Source organism: Benincasa hispida, chromosome 8 (assembly GCF_009727055.1).
Source record: "Benincasa hispida cultivar B227 chromosome 8, ASM972705v1, whole genome shotgun sequence".
NCBI lineage: Eukaryota > Viridiplantae > Streptophyta > Magnoliopsida > Cucurbitales > Cucurbitaceae > Benincasa > Benincasa hispida.
In genome coordinates, this window is record NC_052356.1 from 25,411,297 (window position 1) to 25,429,032 (window position 17,736).

General features: G+C 35.1%; 1 long non-coding RNA gene across 5 annotated transcripts; it reads left to right on the forward strand.

Moving 5' to 3' along the window:
* The first annotated feature begins 906 nt into the window (after positions 1 to 906).
* Positions 907 to 12,780, forward strand: LOC120082845. 5 transcript variants are annotated; one of them, XR_005483299.1, is made up of 6 exons: positions 907 to 1,215; positions 4,677 to 4,847; positions 6,468 to 6,574; positions 8,629 to 8,720; positions 8,938 to 10,281; positions 12,472 to 12,780. It is a non-coding gene; the product is annotated as an uncharacterized LOC120082845 (long non-coding RNA). The 5 variants fall into 5 exon arrangements; XR_005483300.1 differs by lacking the exon at positions 12,472 to 12,780 and having other exon boundaries at positions 8,938 to 9,038; positions 10,083 to 11,570; XR_005483298.1 differs by lacking the exon at positions 12,472 to 12,780 and having other exon boundaries at positions 8,938 to 11,570.
* Positions 12,781 to 17,736: the final 4,956 nt, after the last annotated feature.

The following is a 17,736-nucleotide window of genomic DNA, read 5'->3' on the forward strand; positions in this document are numbered from 1 at the left end:
AGTTAAAAATCAAGGGGAGAACGTGTTTCACACAAGATATCTAATTGAAGGAAGCCTTGCAGTTTGGTGATTAATAGTCAAAGTTGCACAAATCTGGTAAGTAGTTTTCTTGAAAAAAGACATTTTCTACTCCTCCACATCCAAAATCATATAAACTTCTATGGTTGACAAACAAAGGAGAACTTAGGATAAACTCCCAAGATTTTGTTCATTTTACTTTGGGAAGATATAAAGTTGAAGTCCTTTGTTATGTAGTACTAATGCATGTGGGTGATATGTTATTGGGCCAACTATGTCAATATGACAGAGAGGACTCATATGATGGATTATTGAACAAGTAAACATTTGGATGCTTAATGATTGGTGCATGAGCCAGAGTATGGGGAAGACTAAAGAAACTTTGTTAAATCTAAATTTTAGTTTTGAGGTTTAAATTGAATGTGACTTGCACACACACACTTGGGAAATGAAGAAATTTGGCCTTCAAATTTCTTAACAAAAGTTGTGCTTGAATGTTTCTGCTTTTGGATCTAGCATGTTATTCTTGTTATTGAGTCTAAAATAGTTTGCATACATATTTGGAACTTTCCTACAGTTTGTTCTACTTTTTGTTGGGACTAGGAAAATTCTAAGTTTGCAGTGGTGAAAAGCACGTAAAAAAGTGCTTTTATTTATTTAGAAATAATTCCACTTGATTTTATTAAATGTGATGTTGTTTGTTAGTGATTTCTAGGATTTAAGCAAAATAGCAAGATTTGGAGTAAAACAAGTTAAAACGATCCAATTATGTATAAGTGAGACAAGCCAGTACCAAACATTGAAAAAAGGGAAAAAAAGGCCACCTTTTCCAAAAACAAAGTGACGTCACGACGCTACAAGCGATGTTGTTTACAGAGAGCACACATTGGAGAGGTGGTGCGATTGCTCTACAGAGCAATGCGCGACTGCAATTGAAAGACAAGAGCGCTGCACTGCCACATTTATTTTTGAAAAATCTTGTATACTTTAGAAAATTTTTCTCTATTTAAGCTAGGGTTTTTTACCCACCTCCACATAAAGTTTTGGAGTTTTAGAGGCTTGGAGAGAGTGTTTTGAGCAGAGTACTGAGATCTTTGATGCCAAAGTTAATGGGAGAATGTTAGAAGGCCAATTCCACCACAGAGATATGAACAGAATGCTAGATAACACCTTCTTTCCCTATCTTAGATTTTTCCGGTTTGTTATTATTATTATTATTTTTCATTCTAATTATGGTATTGTCTATGGAAGTCAAGTTAAGCTAAATTCTCATTGTTCTAAGGTAGATGGATTCTATGGAGTATTTCTAAATACTTTTGTGGATCTTAAATTTGAATTACATTGATACTTTCTAGCATGACCGTTCTTAATGCTTTTGAATGTTTGATCAATATTTTAATGATTTCATGATTTAAATCTAGCTTTAACGCATAGGCTTTAGATTAGTTCATGCATGCTAGCAAGATTATCATTTGAACACACTAGAGTAGTTGGATAATAGTAGAGATTGTTGATGAAAAGTCTTAATACTTTGCTTAATTATATAATTTCAAATGATTAATATTTAATAAATTAAGTGAAAGAAAATATTGTTTTTGAAAGATTTAATGTGGTTAGTAATTCCATGAATGAAATCTATTCCCTAGAACGTCCCTTTGCTAATTATCTTTATACTTGATCATTTTTATTGTTTTCTTAGTTTAGTTTATGTTAGTAGCATCACAAATCTACCCCTAAAATTAGAAGAATCTTTGAATAGCTAAAAGAATATCAATATGATTTCCTGAGGACAATACTCGGCCAAGGCCGTTTTAACTATATTATTACTTGATGTGTGTGCTTGTCCATATCATGTACTTTGATGATATTCTTGTTCATTTTAAAAGCTTGAATGATCATATTTTACATGTCAAACAAATTTTACTTAAACTTAGAGAAAAAAAGTTTTATGCCAACTTCAAAAAGTGTAGTTTTTGTCTAGACCAAGCTAATTTCTTCGAGTTCATTGTTGGAAATGATTGGGTGAAAGTTGATGGAGAAAAGGTAAAGACTATTCGAGAGTTGTCAACACCCACCAATGCAATTGGGCTAAGATATTTTCATGGTTTGGCTAGTTTTTATAGAAGATTTATTAAGGATTTTAGGAACATAGTCTCACCTTTGATCAAACTTGTTAAAAAACATGATAAATTTGAATGGAATGAAAAGCAAGAAAAAACATTTAATGAATTGATAGATAAATTGACCAATGCATCTTGTCTTGCTTTACTTGACTCTGATAAATCTTTTGAGATTGAATGTGGTGCAAGTGAAATAGGGATTGGAGTTGTTTTGATGCAAGAAAAGAGACCAATCATGTTTTTTAGTGATAACTTAAATGGAGCACAACTTAACTAACTAAAATTAACAACGAAATACATACACTTGTGATGGTTTGCAAGTTTTGGAAACATTACTTGTGACCAAAAGAGTTTGTTATCCACACGGATCATGAAAGTTTGAAGCAACTTAAAAATTAAACAAAGTTAAACAGAGTGCATGTTAAATGGGTAGAATTCCTTGAGACATTTTAATATGCCATTCATTACCAAAAAAAGGGGTAGGACAATGTGGTGGTTGATGCATTCTCAAGAAGGTATGCATTATTTTTTTTCCCTTAGTGCAAAAAATTCTTTGTTTTAAACACATGATTGTTTTTTACAAAGTTGATATACCTGAATTTCATGATGTTTATATGCAATGTTTAATTAAAAGGGAAAATGTGCATGATTATATTATGTTTGATGAAATATTTTTTAGGCAGGTAAGCTTTGTATTCCTAATGTTCTATTCGAGAGTTACTTGTAAAGAAGGCTCATGGGGGAGGACTTATGGGGCATTTTGGGAAACCTAAAACATATAGCATGTTGTATGAACACCTTATATGTTGAAAATGAGGAATGATGTGAATAAAGTGTGCAAGAAATATTTCAAATGTAATGAAGCTAAGTCTAAGATACAACCACATGGCCTTTGCACATTTTAGGATATTCTAGTGAATCGTAGGTTGGCATTAGCATGGATTTTGTTATAGGATTATCCAAGACTAGAAGACATCATGATAGCATTTTTGTGGTAGTGAATAGGTTTAGTAAGATGGCACATTTTATTCCATGTAACAAAATGGATGATGCTATTAACAAAATCTTAGTTCCCAATTTATTCTTTAGGCAAGTGGTTAGATTGCAGGGAGTTCCTAAAACCATTATTAGTGATGAAGATGCTAAACTTTTAAGTCATTTTTTGGAAAGTTTGGAGAAAATTGGGAACTAAGATTTTGTTTTCAACAACTTGTCACCCACAAACGGATGGGCAAACAGCAGTAGTTAATAGAACATTTGGGGCTTTGCTTAGGTCATTAATTTCTAAAATTCTCATGTCTTGGGAGGATACTTTATCTTTTGTAGAGTTTCCTTACAATAAAGCAATACATAGCACCACTCAATGTTCACTTTTTGAGGTTGTGTATGATTTTAGTCCATTAACTCCTTTGGTTGACAAATAGGTAGATCATGTTCAAGTAATAGCCTAAAAGATCTATAGTATATGGAAAAAGTTTGGTGCCTTATCCTAGTGACACTATTGGTCCAAATTGTTCTTATAGAGACATGTGAGTGGAGATATTCTATAAAAAGAGGTTGTATAAGGCTGGACCACAAAATATTTAATCTCTCTTTGTAAATAAGTCGATTGAAGAGATTTATATTTCACAGGATGATCAAATGTGACTCGATCTTAATCTTAAGTGAGTTATGAACTGTTGCCTGTGTGAGATCGTCCTTTGATTTTCATGGGTGAGAGTGGAAAATGCTGTCGACTAAATATGCCTATTATTTTAGGGACTTGACCAAATAAGGAGATGGGAACGTGATTTTACAAGATAGAATTCACTCTTTCTCATATAGGGAAAGTAGATGAGTAACAAGTGTTGACATTGGAAATTGAACATGGGGCCCATCCTCTCGCTGGCCTGAGAGAAATATAGTTTATGGTTGGAGCACAAATGGTTCATTAGAGAATCAGTGGTACTTAAGGAGATAAGGTAATTACATTGGTAAAACGTACATTTGACCCAATTGTAAACGAACTACTTGTGAATGATCGACTTATATGTAATAATTATAGTCATGGGCACAACTTGTCTTATAGTGCATAAGAGTGCAACTATGGGTGTATAGTGGTTTGCCCCATAGTTAATGAATGGAGATTAATTAACTAATTTCTCATCATTAAAGCTTATAATCTGTAGATCCATACGGTTCCCTAAGTAGCTCATAGTGAACTAACAAGGATCATGGTATTAAAAGAATAATTTAAAATGTTCAAATTAATTTGTTGGATTAAGGAAAAATATATTTATTGTATTTGATATAATTAGTATTAGTAGTAATGTATTTAGATGTGATTTAAATATTTAGTCATTTAATATGAATGAAATTCATATTAAACTATAGGTTATGGAAGAATTAATGCATTTTAATATGATTCAAATAATTAATCATTTTAATATACGATATGAAAATCATTAATTGGATTGAAATAGGATTTTAACCTAATTTTATCATATAAATAGGACCTTAAAGAGAAGAGAGAGATAAGCTCCCTTTTTTTTTTTACAGCTAAACTTCTCTTCTTTGATTCTTCCAACACAAAGAGAACTTCTCTCGTTCCTTCACTCTTTCTAAAAGCTCCCACAAGCTGATCCTTGCCAAGAGTTATAGTGAGGAAGACCTCGTGGAGGAGATTAACAACGATTCAAGGAGCTCCTTCAAGAAAAGGTTTCTACAAGGGTAAATTCTCTTATGCTTAACCTTTTTACATTTTAAATTTTATGTTTGAATTATTTTGGGAATCAAAATGTGCGATTCAATCGTTTCTGTTGCGGGTTTCGATCTAGAATTTGTAATTTCAAACTTTTTCAAACGTGCATCACAGGCTTGTCGTCTTCTAGAGAAGTTATTTAAGACAATTTGGAGCATTTATACATTTTTAGTTTTACATTTTGACTTCTAAATTAGTATGCAATTAAGTTTCAACTTCCTAGATCTTATTTTCTTCAATTTGTATTTAATTTTGTTTGAATGACTTTTGAGTTCTTGAACCTTTGGACATTCATTTACCCTTTAAAATAGCTCGTAATGCTTTTCAAAACTCAGAATGATGATATTAAAAAAACCTTGTACTTATTCAACCCTTTTAGTGTTGTCCTTTTTTTTTTTTTTTTTCTCAAATCTTACTGCAGATTTGATGTTAAATCAATTCATTGGATTAATTTTGATCAAGCTAATTCTAGAGTGAGTTGTTTTAGGATCTAAGAGTGATGATCATAGATTTTAAGTTCAATCTAAGAGTTATTCATCCTTCTATCTAAGCTCTTGGTTGGAATCACTTGTTAAATTAGCCTTATTTGTGAGAGTTTGTAAAGACCTCTAGCTACTTCAATCAAGCATTATGGGCACTTATTATCGCCTTTACGACCCCTCCAATATTCAAAAGTTGTCTTAGAGACACTTTTGGATGGAACGTTGTTTAAATATAAAATATAGTCTCGATTGCATATCCCCAAAAAGAATCTGGTATTCGAGCATAACTCATCATAGACTGAACCATGTTTAACGGGTTATGTTTCTCCATTCTTAAACATCTATTTTATTGAGGTGTACCAGAAGCTAAGAGTTGAGATTTAATTTCGTTTTCTATCATATAGTCTTGGAATCTTAAATTCATATACTCTTCACCACGATCTGATAGAAGTGTCTTGATAGTGTTACCTAATAAGTCCTCAACTTCAGTATTGAACTTCTTGAACTTTTCAAGACATTTAGGCTTATGTTACATTTGGTCATATCTCAAATAATCATCTATGAATGAGATGAAATATTCATAATCTTATCTTTCTTTGACATTCAACGAACCACATAAGTCTGACAATATATAAGCATTAAGGATACTTTGGCTCTATATCCATATTTAGTAAAAGGCCTTTTGGTCAATTTGCCTTAGGTAGGATTCACAAACCAATCTTGTCTATTTCAAACCCATTTAATTTTGTTAATTAAATTAAAGTGAATTAAATAAAATTGAATTAAATTAAAACTTTAATGCATTGCAGGGTAGTAGAGAGGTAATGGAGAGTAAGGAGTTACACTTTCCCTACCTCCTTAAATGTAGAGAGTCTACATTTGCCAAATGGTTACAAGGTTTAGTGTGGAAAATTTTTGCTCTACACTTCCCCTCTCTACTTCAATGTACTACATTTGTCAAATGGTTACAAGTTTTAATGTGAAAAAATTTACGCTCTCTCATTAAAAAAAAAACACTATCAATATTATAGAGAAAAACTTCCTCTATAAAACTCAATTCCCTTTCTCTTTCAAAAGAAAAAGCTCTCACAAGACGTTTCTTGCAAGATAATAGCCGAAAAAACCTTTCGGAGGCATTATTGTACGTGGAAGAAGATATTGCTGTAAAATCAGGCCGTTCGGAGAAGAAGTGAAAGAAGAAGAGTTCTTCAAAGGTTACTTTTTTCTTAATCTAATTCCATGCTTAACCTGTATTATACAATGTGTTAGATGTTCTGCATGTTTGTTTTAATTGTTCTATATTTTTCTTCTTAAAAATAAAAAATAAAAAGTGATAAATCACTTCTGTTATTGGATTCAATCCCTTCAACCTAATGCCACAAAACAGAAGGCAACGATGCAGCGCAACACTGCAACGTTACAACATTTTTTAGACACGAGCATCGCGGTGCTTTTATGCCTCAGTGTCGTTGAGATTTTGAAGTGTACACAAAATGTGCATTATTTACCTTTGATTAAGGTTGGCTTTTTAATGTGATTTTATGAGATTTAATGTGTGCTTGCTAGTGATTTTTAGAATTTATGAGAGAGAATTAAAATGTATTCAAAATGAGCAAAAAATGACCAAAATATGTTCAAAGAAGTCAAACCCGAGCTCTATGTTGAAAGGAGAGAAGAAAAGAAGGAAGAAAACACGAAAATGTGTAGGTTTTTGTCATCCGTCATCTTCTGTGCTTTAGGACAGAGCAAAAGAGAGCACAACTGCGCTCTAGAGTCGAGAGCAATTTTTTTTGGATCGCAGCCCTACACTGCGATAAAAAGTTTTTATCCTCTATATTTGGAAGCTCTTCAACAATTCAAGCACAAAATTTAGAACAAATTTGAGGCTTAAACAGAGAGTTTATGCTACAAAATAGAGAGTTTGAGGGATATTTTGTAAACTGTTTGAGTTTCCAAGGTGACAATTGAGGCAAACTTAGAGGATTTAAGAGATTAAGGAAGTCTTTGATAGAATTCTTCTTCGGTTCCTTATCTTTCTCTAAATCTTATGCTTGAATTCATGTATGAAAATATGTTTGTACAAGCTGTGAGTGGCTAAAACTTGCTTGTTGTAGAGTATTGATGAAGTTGTTATGAATTTAGATTAAATTTAGTCTTTTCATGGATGTTTGATAAACTAATTGCTTTTTAATGATATTGTACTTCATTCTTATTGATTGGCCATCGATGGTTATTAGGTTGAATGTTTAATTGAGAGATTGAATGTTTAATTGGATCTATATGATTAAATCATTATTAATTTTTTATGCAAATAGTTAGGTTAATGGTGAAAGTTGTTGATGACATATCTTGTTGTTGATGACATATCTTAATGTCTTGCTTCTAAATTTGATTTCAAGAAATTAGTTATCTATTAAGTTGAATGAGAATAGCTTATTTTTTAGAGGAAGTAATCTTGAATTGAGTTTCTAGACTTAGGCTTAAAATTTATACATGATTCCATGAATTGAGTAGAGTAGACCAATGAAGTAATAATAGATTCAATACCCTAGAACACTTTTGATCTTTGATTTTTAATACACTTTTATTATTTTCTTTTATTGCTTCATAAAAATACAAACTCAACTCGATTTCGATTCCTTAGTTAAAATTGACACAATTTTGAGATAACTAAACAATAATTGTTTATTTGATCTCAGAGCATGATACTTGGCCTTACAAGCCGTTTGAATATTATAACTTGACGACGTACACTTGCATGCACACAAAAGTTTTCACATCAAATTTTTGGCATTGTTGCCAGGGATCAAAATAATGATTTTTGTTTAATATTTTAAGAATTGGAGATATTTTAGACTAAGGGTCATTTTTGTTCTAATCTTGTTCAGAGTTTTCTATAGTGCATGCTTCATAACAAAGATACCTCTCTTTTGCCACTTGACCTTGAGATTTAACGTACTTTGAGGAGAAATCTTGAAATAAGTAAGAAGTAGAAGAAGAGATGGCCGAGGAACGTAAGAAGGTAATTAGAGAATACTTCCAAACATCTCTCCAAATTGCTCAACCTAGAATTGCGGAGGCACCAATCAATGCAAATGAGCTAAAACCAGGGTTGATTCAAATGGCTAGGGAGATTGCTTTTAGAGGACACCCCATTGAAGATCCTCATAAGCACTTTAGATCTTTTCTTGAGATTTGTGGGACAGTTAAGAATAGTGGAGTTATGAATGATGCAATTAGACTAAGATTATTTCCTTTTTATTTGCAGGATAAGGCTAAGGATTGGCTAGAGACTATACTGTCGGAAAGCATTACCACTTGGGAGGAGCTAGCCCAAGCATTCTTGAATAAATGGATGAGGTCTGAAATTGTTTCTTTTTCTCAACAACTAGATAAAGAATTATTTAAATGTTGGGAAAGGTACAAGAATCTCCTTAAAAGGTGCCCACAACATGGATACCCTAGTTGGTTGCAAATAAAATTCTTCTTGATGGGTTGAACGACAAAAAAATCTATTCTAGATGCTAATATTGGAGGATCTCTTTTCTCTAAAACTACTTCTCTAAAACTGTTACAGAAGCGTACACTATTCTAGAGGACATGACAACTATAAGCTATAATTAGCCAAGTGAAAGGGCTTCTTCCAACAAAGTAGCAGAAATTTATGAAGTAGATGAGGTAAGTTCTATCAAAGCTCAATTGATCACAATTACTAATGCTTTGAATAAATTTATTACAGTTGGTCAAGCACATAATTCACTATCCATAGCCTCTCTCGTAGCTAAGGCAACTGAAACTCGACAAAATTGGAGTTTATAGGATACTGAGGAAGCTAATTATGTGGATAGAGGAAAATATAGAAGCCAACAACAAGTTCCCACACAATACCACCCAAGTTTGAGAAATTGTGAAAAAAAATTCTTATGCAAATAACATGAATGTTTTGGTCCCTCTAGGTTTTCCCAAGCTGAAAAACCATCCTTGGAGGAATTGATAATGAATGTTATCAAGGTAACCAAGGAGAAACTGTCTACATTAGAATGTTCAATCCATAACATATTGGGGACCATACAAAGCCATGAAAAATCCATCCAAAACTTGGAATGAAAATGAGTCAAGTAGCTTCTAGTGCACACCATGCAAAAAGGTAAGTTTCCTAGTTGCCCTCAGAAAAATCCTAGAGAAGAATGCAATAGAATAACTCTTTGAAGTGGCAAAAAATTGAACAAGCCTATTGTGGATGAGGATGAACCAACACAAGAGATGGTTGAATCCACCATTGATCATAAACGAACAAATGAGAAACTTGCAGAAAAATCTGAGTAAAAAACATGGAGTACTTCCAACTCTTTAACTTTTGTCCCTAATACTATTCCATATCCTCAAAGATTTTAGAAAAAGAAGGAAGATGCACAATTTTCTAGATTTTTGGGAATATTTAAGAAGTTGCAAGTTAACATACCTTTTGTTGAAGCTTTAGAGAAAATGCCAAAGTATGTTAAATTCATGAAGATGTCCTTTCTTAGAAGAAAAAGTTTGGTATGTATGAGACAATGGCTTTGAATGAAGAATGTAGTGCAGTAATATAAAAGAAATTGCTTCCAAAATTGAAAGATCTAGGGAGTTTTTTTATTCCTTATCAATTAGGTAATATTACATTATTGGAGAATTATGTGATCTTGGAGAGCTTCAATTAATTTAATGCCTTTATGCATTTTTAAGAAGCTTAACTCTGGAGAGGTGAAAGCAACAACAATATCCTTGCAATTAGCCAATCGATCTTATACACATCCTTATGGCATTGTTGAGGATGTGTTGGTTAAAGTGGACAAGTTTATATTTTCGGTAGACTTTATGGTGCTTGACATGGAAGAAGATGCCGACATTCCAATAATCCTTGGAAGACCATTCTTGGCTACAGGTAGGGCTCTCATTGATGTACAAGATGGTAAGCTAACATTTAGATTCAATTATGAAGACGTAAAATTTGATCTTTACAAAACCCTTAAGCATGCAGATATTGAGGTAAGTCATGAGCCTCATGAAACAAGTAAGTTGGTCAATATTTTCCCTTCCTTTAATAAATGTTCTTTGAATGTGAATTCTTCTTCTAAGGTGATTGATAAAATTGATGGAGTGGATATTGAATGTGATGATAAATTAGAAAGTGAAAAATTAGAAGAACATCCTGTTAAGGATCATGTCTCTACTTTTGTCGATACTTCTATTAATTGTATGCCTTTAAACTCTAGTTCTAAGCTGGAGTATGAAAAAGTAAGGGAGAAGCATGTTGAAGAAGATGTGATTAATTCTGTGAGATCTCCTAAAAATGATACATTGAATTTTCTTGATTATGTTTATAAAGTAGATGTTGATTTGATGCATGATGTATACTGGCAATGTCAAATTAAATGATGCTTGTTTTTGTGAATGTCAGTATGGGCAAAAACTTTTGATTCTAGGATGTTCTAAGATTGACATGACAAAACCACCTTGGGATCCAACATGATAGATGAGCCTCATCAAGCTAGAAGGCGTTAAACCAAATGCTTATTAGGAGGCAACACAAATTTTTAATTGCTTTCTTTATATTTCTATCTTTAGTTTAGTTTAGTTCTTTGTTTTTCTTTTTAAAAATAATGGAGTCACTCATACTTTAATATTTTTTAGGATCATTATCTAACACAAAAGTATTCATTCAACTATCCTATTCGATGGACTCCCATAGCTCCTAGGCTTGTATCTCTATCTTTCTCATGCATTGGGCACAATGCATACTTTTAAGTTTGCGGTGGGAGGTCATTCGTACTTTTGTGTGTTATGTATGTTAATTTTGTTTTAGTTGATTATATGCATATCATTTTTTTAAAAAAATCAGAGAAACTTTTAAAATTTTGATTGAGATTTGAGAAGATGATGAGAGTTCTTTGTTGTTTGTTTTTTATGTTGATTGTCATTGATGAAATTTGAATATGCATGTTGGATGGATTATAGTGGAAATAAGATAGCAATATCTTGAGATATAATCTATTTATGTCCCTCTTTGAGTCTCTCATATCATTAGCACGTATTCATTTTAATTTAGAAACTTGAACTAGAAGTAGAATTGAGTTGAGTGTATTTGGTTGTCACCTCGAAAGTCCCCACCAGTTCGAGAATATCTTTCATGATGCTTGGTAATGTTTTACTAAGAAAGAGAAAAAGATTGTATTTGCCTATTGAAAAGAAAATTGAAATAAATAAATAAATATATATATATATATATATATATGCATATATGTATGTATGTATGTATATACATAAACTTATAATGTGTATACATGATAGATGTAAAAAAAGCCACCTTTGTTGTGGTCAGTTAGGATGCCTGGGAATTGACAAGTTACGAGTCCTTATAGTGAATGTATGAAAGCTAGTACCCCTAGGTAAAAGAATGTAATTTTAGGACATCCTTGAGAATGTGAATTTCATGCACCCCAGTTGATATATTACCTTCATGAATTTTTTGGATGCTTGATTATTGGTGCTTGAACTAGAGTAGGGAAAGCTAGAGAGGCTAAATTAAATCTAATATCAGTTACTATGTTTAAATTAAATGTGACTTGCACACACACATATGGAGATGATGAGTTTTGGCCATGAATGATGATAACGATGGACTTGCTTGACTATTTCTATTTAGGTCTCTATCTAGCTATTCTCTGAGGCATGAGTAATTAGCACACTTGTTTAGAACTTCTCTATGATCTTGTCTTATCTTTGCTTGGGACTAGCAAAGTTCTCTGCTTGGGGTGGTGAAATGCACACAAAATGTGTAGTATTTACCTTAGATTTAGGTTGGTTTTTAATGTGATTTTATGAGATTTGATGTGTTTGCTAATGATTTTCAGAATTTATGATCGGGAATTGAAGTAAATTCAAAATAAGCCAAAAGGACTGATAACTTGTAAAAATACAAGTTATCCTTGCTCTTAAGTTAGAACAATTAGGGTTTTTAATGATAAACTCTCCTCATTTTTAATAGAAACGCATGGATTTACTTAAACAATAGCAATTTCATGTAAAAGAAGTTTATCACTAAAAATCGCGGTGCTGACGCACTACTTTGCAGGATTTCAACGCAAGAATTGACAATAATGCATTAGACAAGCGTCGCAGGAAACGCGTTAATGCATGAACCATGTGTCGGAGGGAATTCAACGCATAGAAGATTCGTTGCTCCGGGTTGATTGTGTCACATCACCACTTTCAATCATAGGCACCTGCAACAGGCAGCATTCCAGCAGCAGGCGGCATCTGAAAAGCTTCCAGAGGTCAGGCGACCAACTAGGACATGGAGTTTAATGCTGACCAAGGCATGGACTTAAATGCAGCCCATCCTCCAAGTGGACGAGACCAATGCCTATAAATACTTGAAGACCCTCCANCCAGCAGTAGGCGGCATCTGAAAAGCTTCCAGAGGTCAGGCGACCAACCAGGACATGGAGTTTAATGCTAACCAGGGCATGGACTTAAATGCAGCCCATCCTCCAAGTGGACGAGACCAATGCCTATAAATACTTGAAGACCCTTCAGAGTTAAGAGTTTAGACTATTAGAAGCTCCATACTCTCTGTAAATTTGTAGACTTAGTTTTAGTTTGTACAAGCCTTGCCGAGGTGTAAAACGATCGAAGAAGTTGAGAACCACCACCACCGCCGGCCAGGGAGTGGAGAAAGTTATTCTTGAGAAAGATACTCTGTCCTCGGCTCTTTAAAGTGATTGTACACAACAAGATTGAGCCAAAGAACTACAAGAGATTGTATTCTTTGGCTTGACTCAGTCTCTCTCTTAATATCATTTTCATTTCATTTTGATTGAATATAGTTCTTTGTAAAGACTCATTGATCCATTATAAAATTCATATATTTGATCATCACTTTTACTATTGTTTATCTTCTGTTTATGTTGAAAGCATTAGTACTTCATGCATAATTCTGTTCCAACGCCTAAACCAACTTGACAACTTGGTGAAAGCTTTTTTACTTAGTTGTTCAAAAGAATAGTTAAGTCGCATTAAGTAGAACGCCTAGTATAGCTAGAGATAGACTTACTAGTGTTTCTTGTAGACTAGGTTAGACGCATGTACCCTAGAGATAGGTTTGTATGTTATTCGCATTGAGAAGTGTTGAATGATGTCTAACACATGAACAGAAAGATAAGCAACCCATCCCATTTCATCCACACTACGTCAGGTGTATGTAATTATCTTTAACTGGTGCGTCCACCTACTTAAATTCCATTTTCACATGAACCTTCATTTTCCACTCAACTCTTTTGTATTGTCTTGCACAGGCATAGCATGTTAGTGTAAATGATACATCTTTCACATTTATTTAGGAAAAACCTTCTACTGCAAGTACAACACATAATCTGTGTTAGTGAAACTGAATCCCTGTGATCGCCCCTGGACTTGCCAGGAACCTAGATTATATTTATACTTGGGTTTAATCTAGGAAAACTTGAATGTTATTATAAGGAGTTGTGTGCCTTCTGTGCATAATACTAATGCCCCAACGCGGTGCATTCATCTAAATGCATCAAGGCAGAATGCAGCACTTAGACTTTATTCTTTCAATCTGTTTTACTTTATACACTCCTAAAGCATCTCACAATAGCAAGCGAACAAGTTTTTGGCGCCATTGCCGGGGATTCAGCAACAAGAACTAACCAGAAATTCTGTTTGTATTTGTTATAGGAACACTTCAATTAAGGGAAGTATTACAAGCTACGCCTAGGCTTGTGAACGTGTATGAACAGGAAGAACACTCCTGAGTTCAGATACGACCCCGAGATTGAACGGACCTTACAACGTAGGAATCGATCCAACCGTCGTCGAAGGTTAAGGCAACAATTACTCAGATAGCAAGAAAGAGAAAGAGCAATGGCGGAAGAACAACAAAATCAACAACTAGCTCAGCAATTGGCTCACGCTACACAGAACCCAATCCTGATGGCAAACACAAGCACGTGTCTTATGAGAGAATACGCATCCCCTGTGCTATATGATTTCTCTCCAGGAATCATATATCCGATGCCTGATGGAATTAGGTTTGAAATGAAATCTGGTATGCTCCAAATACTCCAAACTGCTGGGCAATTTGGGGGTAGTCGTGGCGAAGATCCTCATGCCCATATGAAGCGTTTCCCTGGAAACGTGCAATTCCTTTGTGATTTCTGGAATCACACTAGAGGCAATCAGGCTCTCCTTGTTTCCCTATTCTTTGCGAGACGACGCAAGGAAATGGGTAAGTTCATTAGAGCCTGGGGAAATCACCACATGGGAAAAGTTGGTGGAAAAGTTTATGCAAAAATACTTCCAACCTACCACCAACGTGATGAGGCATCGGGAAATCATGAACTTTGAACACGAAGACACTGAGACTTTGAATGCTGCATGGGAGCATTTCAAGGGCTTGGTCAAGAACTGTCTGAACCACGGACTATCTTTGACTATTCAGATGGAGATGTTTTATGGCAGACTAAACAGGGTGTCATAGATGGCAACAAACGCAGCAGCAGCCGGAGGACAGATGGACAAATCCTACACTGAAGCTAAAGAAATATTAGATCGCATTGCCAAACATAACATGGAGTGCGTAGATGACACATATGATGGAAGAAATGACAGGACAAGAAGATCTCAAAACATTAACTCTGTTGATGTCAACGCGATAGCCACGCTCTCCGCTCAAGTGGCTACCATGACCAGCCTTCTACAGAACATAACGCTAGGTAACGCACCAAACCAGCAGAAGGTAAATCAAGTGGAGGCGTTTGGGTAACCCATGGTAACCTGTGTGGGATGCAGAGATTTTACTCATATGCTGAGTGTCCTCAAACCCTCAGTCATATGTTTTTCATCAAGAATAACCCATTTTCTAATACTTATAACCTGGATGGAGAACCATTCGAATTTTTCTTGGACAGGAGGAAATCAGCAGAGCACACCCAGGCACGAGCATAGTAAAGGAATAGACTGCAACCTGTCTTTCAACAAACGATCAACAGGCATCAATAACCTTCAATAAAGAGGTGCCACGCATCAAGTTCTGGAACTCTGCTGGAAAACCTATTGAGGAATACATAGCCCAAAACGACAAATGCTGAAGAGCAGGGTCATCAATAGAAACCTAGAAATCCAGGTGGGCAGATTGAAGCGAATATTGAAAGCAGGTGCCAGGCATTCTACCTAGCAATAAAAAGACCTGGGAATTAATAACGGGAAAGAGCAATGTCAGCAGTGACGTTGCGAAGTGGAAGAGCCTTTGCAGAAAGAAAGATGAATCCAAGAACAATAGTCCTTCGAAAGAACGCATTATATGTTCAACGAATCAGGAAAGAGAGAACGTAGAAAATACAAGCATTCGGAACCAGCATGTCTAACGTGGAAAAAGCAAGAGGCCCTCTGAAAGCGACCATTCCCTAGCGTCTAATGAAGAAGGATGATGAACATCAGTTCAAGTGCTTTCTCGAGCTCTAAACGCAACTGTACATAATTCCACTTATAGAAGCTTTGGAGTAGATGCCAATGTACGTGAAGTTTTTTTAAGGACATTTTAACGAAAAAGAGAAAAGTAATGAGAAAAGAAGTAATAGCACTAACGCAGGAATGCAATGCGTTAGTAAGCAACAAGCCTTATAACGAGACAGAAAGACGCAAGGGAGCTTCACAGTTCCTTGTTCAATTGGAGGATTAGATGTGGGTCATGCGTTGTGCAACCTAGAAGCGAGCATCAATCTCATGCCCTTTTCAGTTTTTAAGAAATTGAGGATTGGCGAGGCACAACCTACTTCTGTCACCCTTCAACTTGCTGATAGAATAATTAAGTACCCGGAAGGGAAAATTGAAGATGTTTTGGTGAAGGTTAACAATCTCGTATTCCCAGCAGACTTCATTATTTTGGATTATGAAGCAGATAGAGAGGTTCCAATCATCCTCGGACGTCCTTTCTTGGCTACTGGGAAAGTTTTGATTGATGTGAATAAAGGCTAACCATGCGCGTGGATAATGAAGAGGTGAAATTTAATGTGCTCAGCGCATTAAAATTCCCAGATAGTGATGATTGTCAGCTAAACAATATTGAATTGACTGAAGAAGAGAATCGAGTATGTGAAGTTCTTGCGTTGTAGGGAACCCTAAAAGAATCCGAGCTGCGAAGTCTGAGTGAACGGTAGACAAAACCAATGCGTCGTTCACTCGGACAACCACCTAAACTCGAATTAAAAAAGTTACCCGAATATTTGAAATACGCTTTTTTTGGAACTAATAATACATTGCCTGTTATCATTTCTGCTAATCTCACAAAGCCTAATGAAGATTCACTCTTGCAGATGTTGAAGAAACATAAACGCGCAATAGGGTGGATGCTTGCAGATATCCATGGAATAAGTCTATCCTATTGTATGCACAAAATTAGGCTGGAGGAAGGGAAGACGGGGTCAATCGAGCCTTGAAGAAGGCTTAACCCCATTATGAAAGAAGTGGTCAAAAAAGAGATTCTAAAATGGCTGGACGCGATGGTTATTTATCCGATATCCGACAGCAATTGGGTTAGTCCAGTTCAATGCATTCCCAAGAAAAGGGGAATGACCGTGATAGTAAACAACAACAATGAACTCATTCCTTTAAGAACTGTCACAGGCTAGCGAATTTGTATGGATTATCGGAAACTCAACGCAGCAACTAAAAAGGACCACTTTCCTCTTCCTTTCATCAATCAGATGCTTGATAAACTAGTAGGTAAAGAGTTTTATTGTTTTCTCGATGGTTATTCTAGTTACAACCATATTTTAATAGATCTGAAAGAACAAGAGAAGACCACGTTCACTTTTCCCTTTGGCACTTTCGCATTCAGACACATGCCCTTTGGGCTATGCAACGCACCAGGGACATTTCAACGCTGTATGATAGCCATTTTCTCTAACTTCCTGGAGAAGACCATGGAAGTCTTCATGGACGACTTTTTAGTCTTTGGAGACTCATTCCAGTCATGCCTGGATAACTTAGAAGCCGTCCTCGCTCGGTGCGAGGAAACAAACTTAGTACTGAATTGGGAAAAATGTCACTTCATGGTGACAGAAGGAATTGTTTTGGGGCATAAGTATCCAAGGCTGGCTTGGAAGTGGATGGAGCCAAGATTGATGTAATAGCAAAACTTCCACCACCAGCGAATGTCAAAACGCTAAGAAGTTTTCTAGGACATGCCGACTTCTATAAACGGTTCGTCAGAAGCTTTTCTCTGATTGCGCGACCTCTGAGCGCATAATTGGAGGTTAATCGACCCTATGTTTTTAACGAAGACTGCACTGACGCGTCCGAAACCTTGAAGTATGTG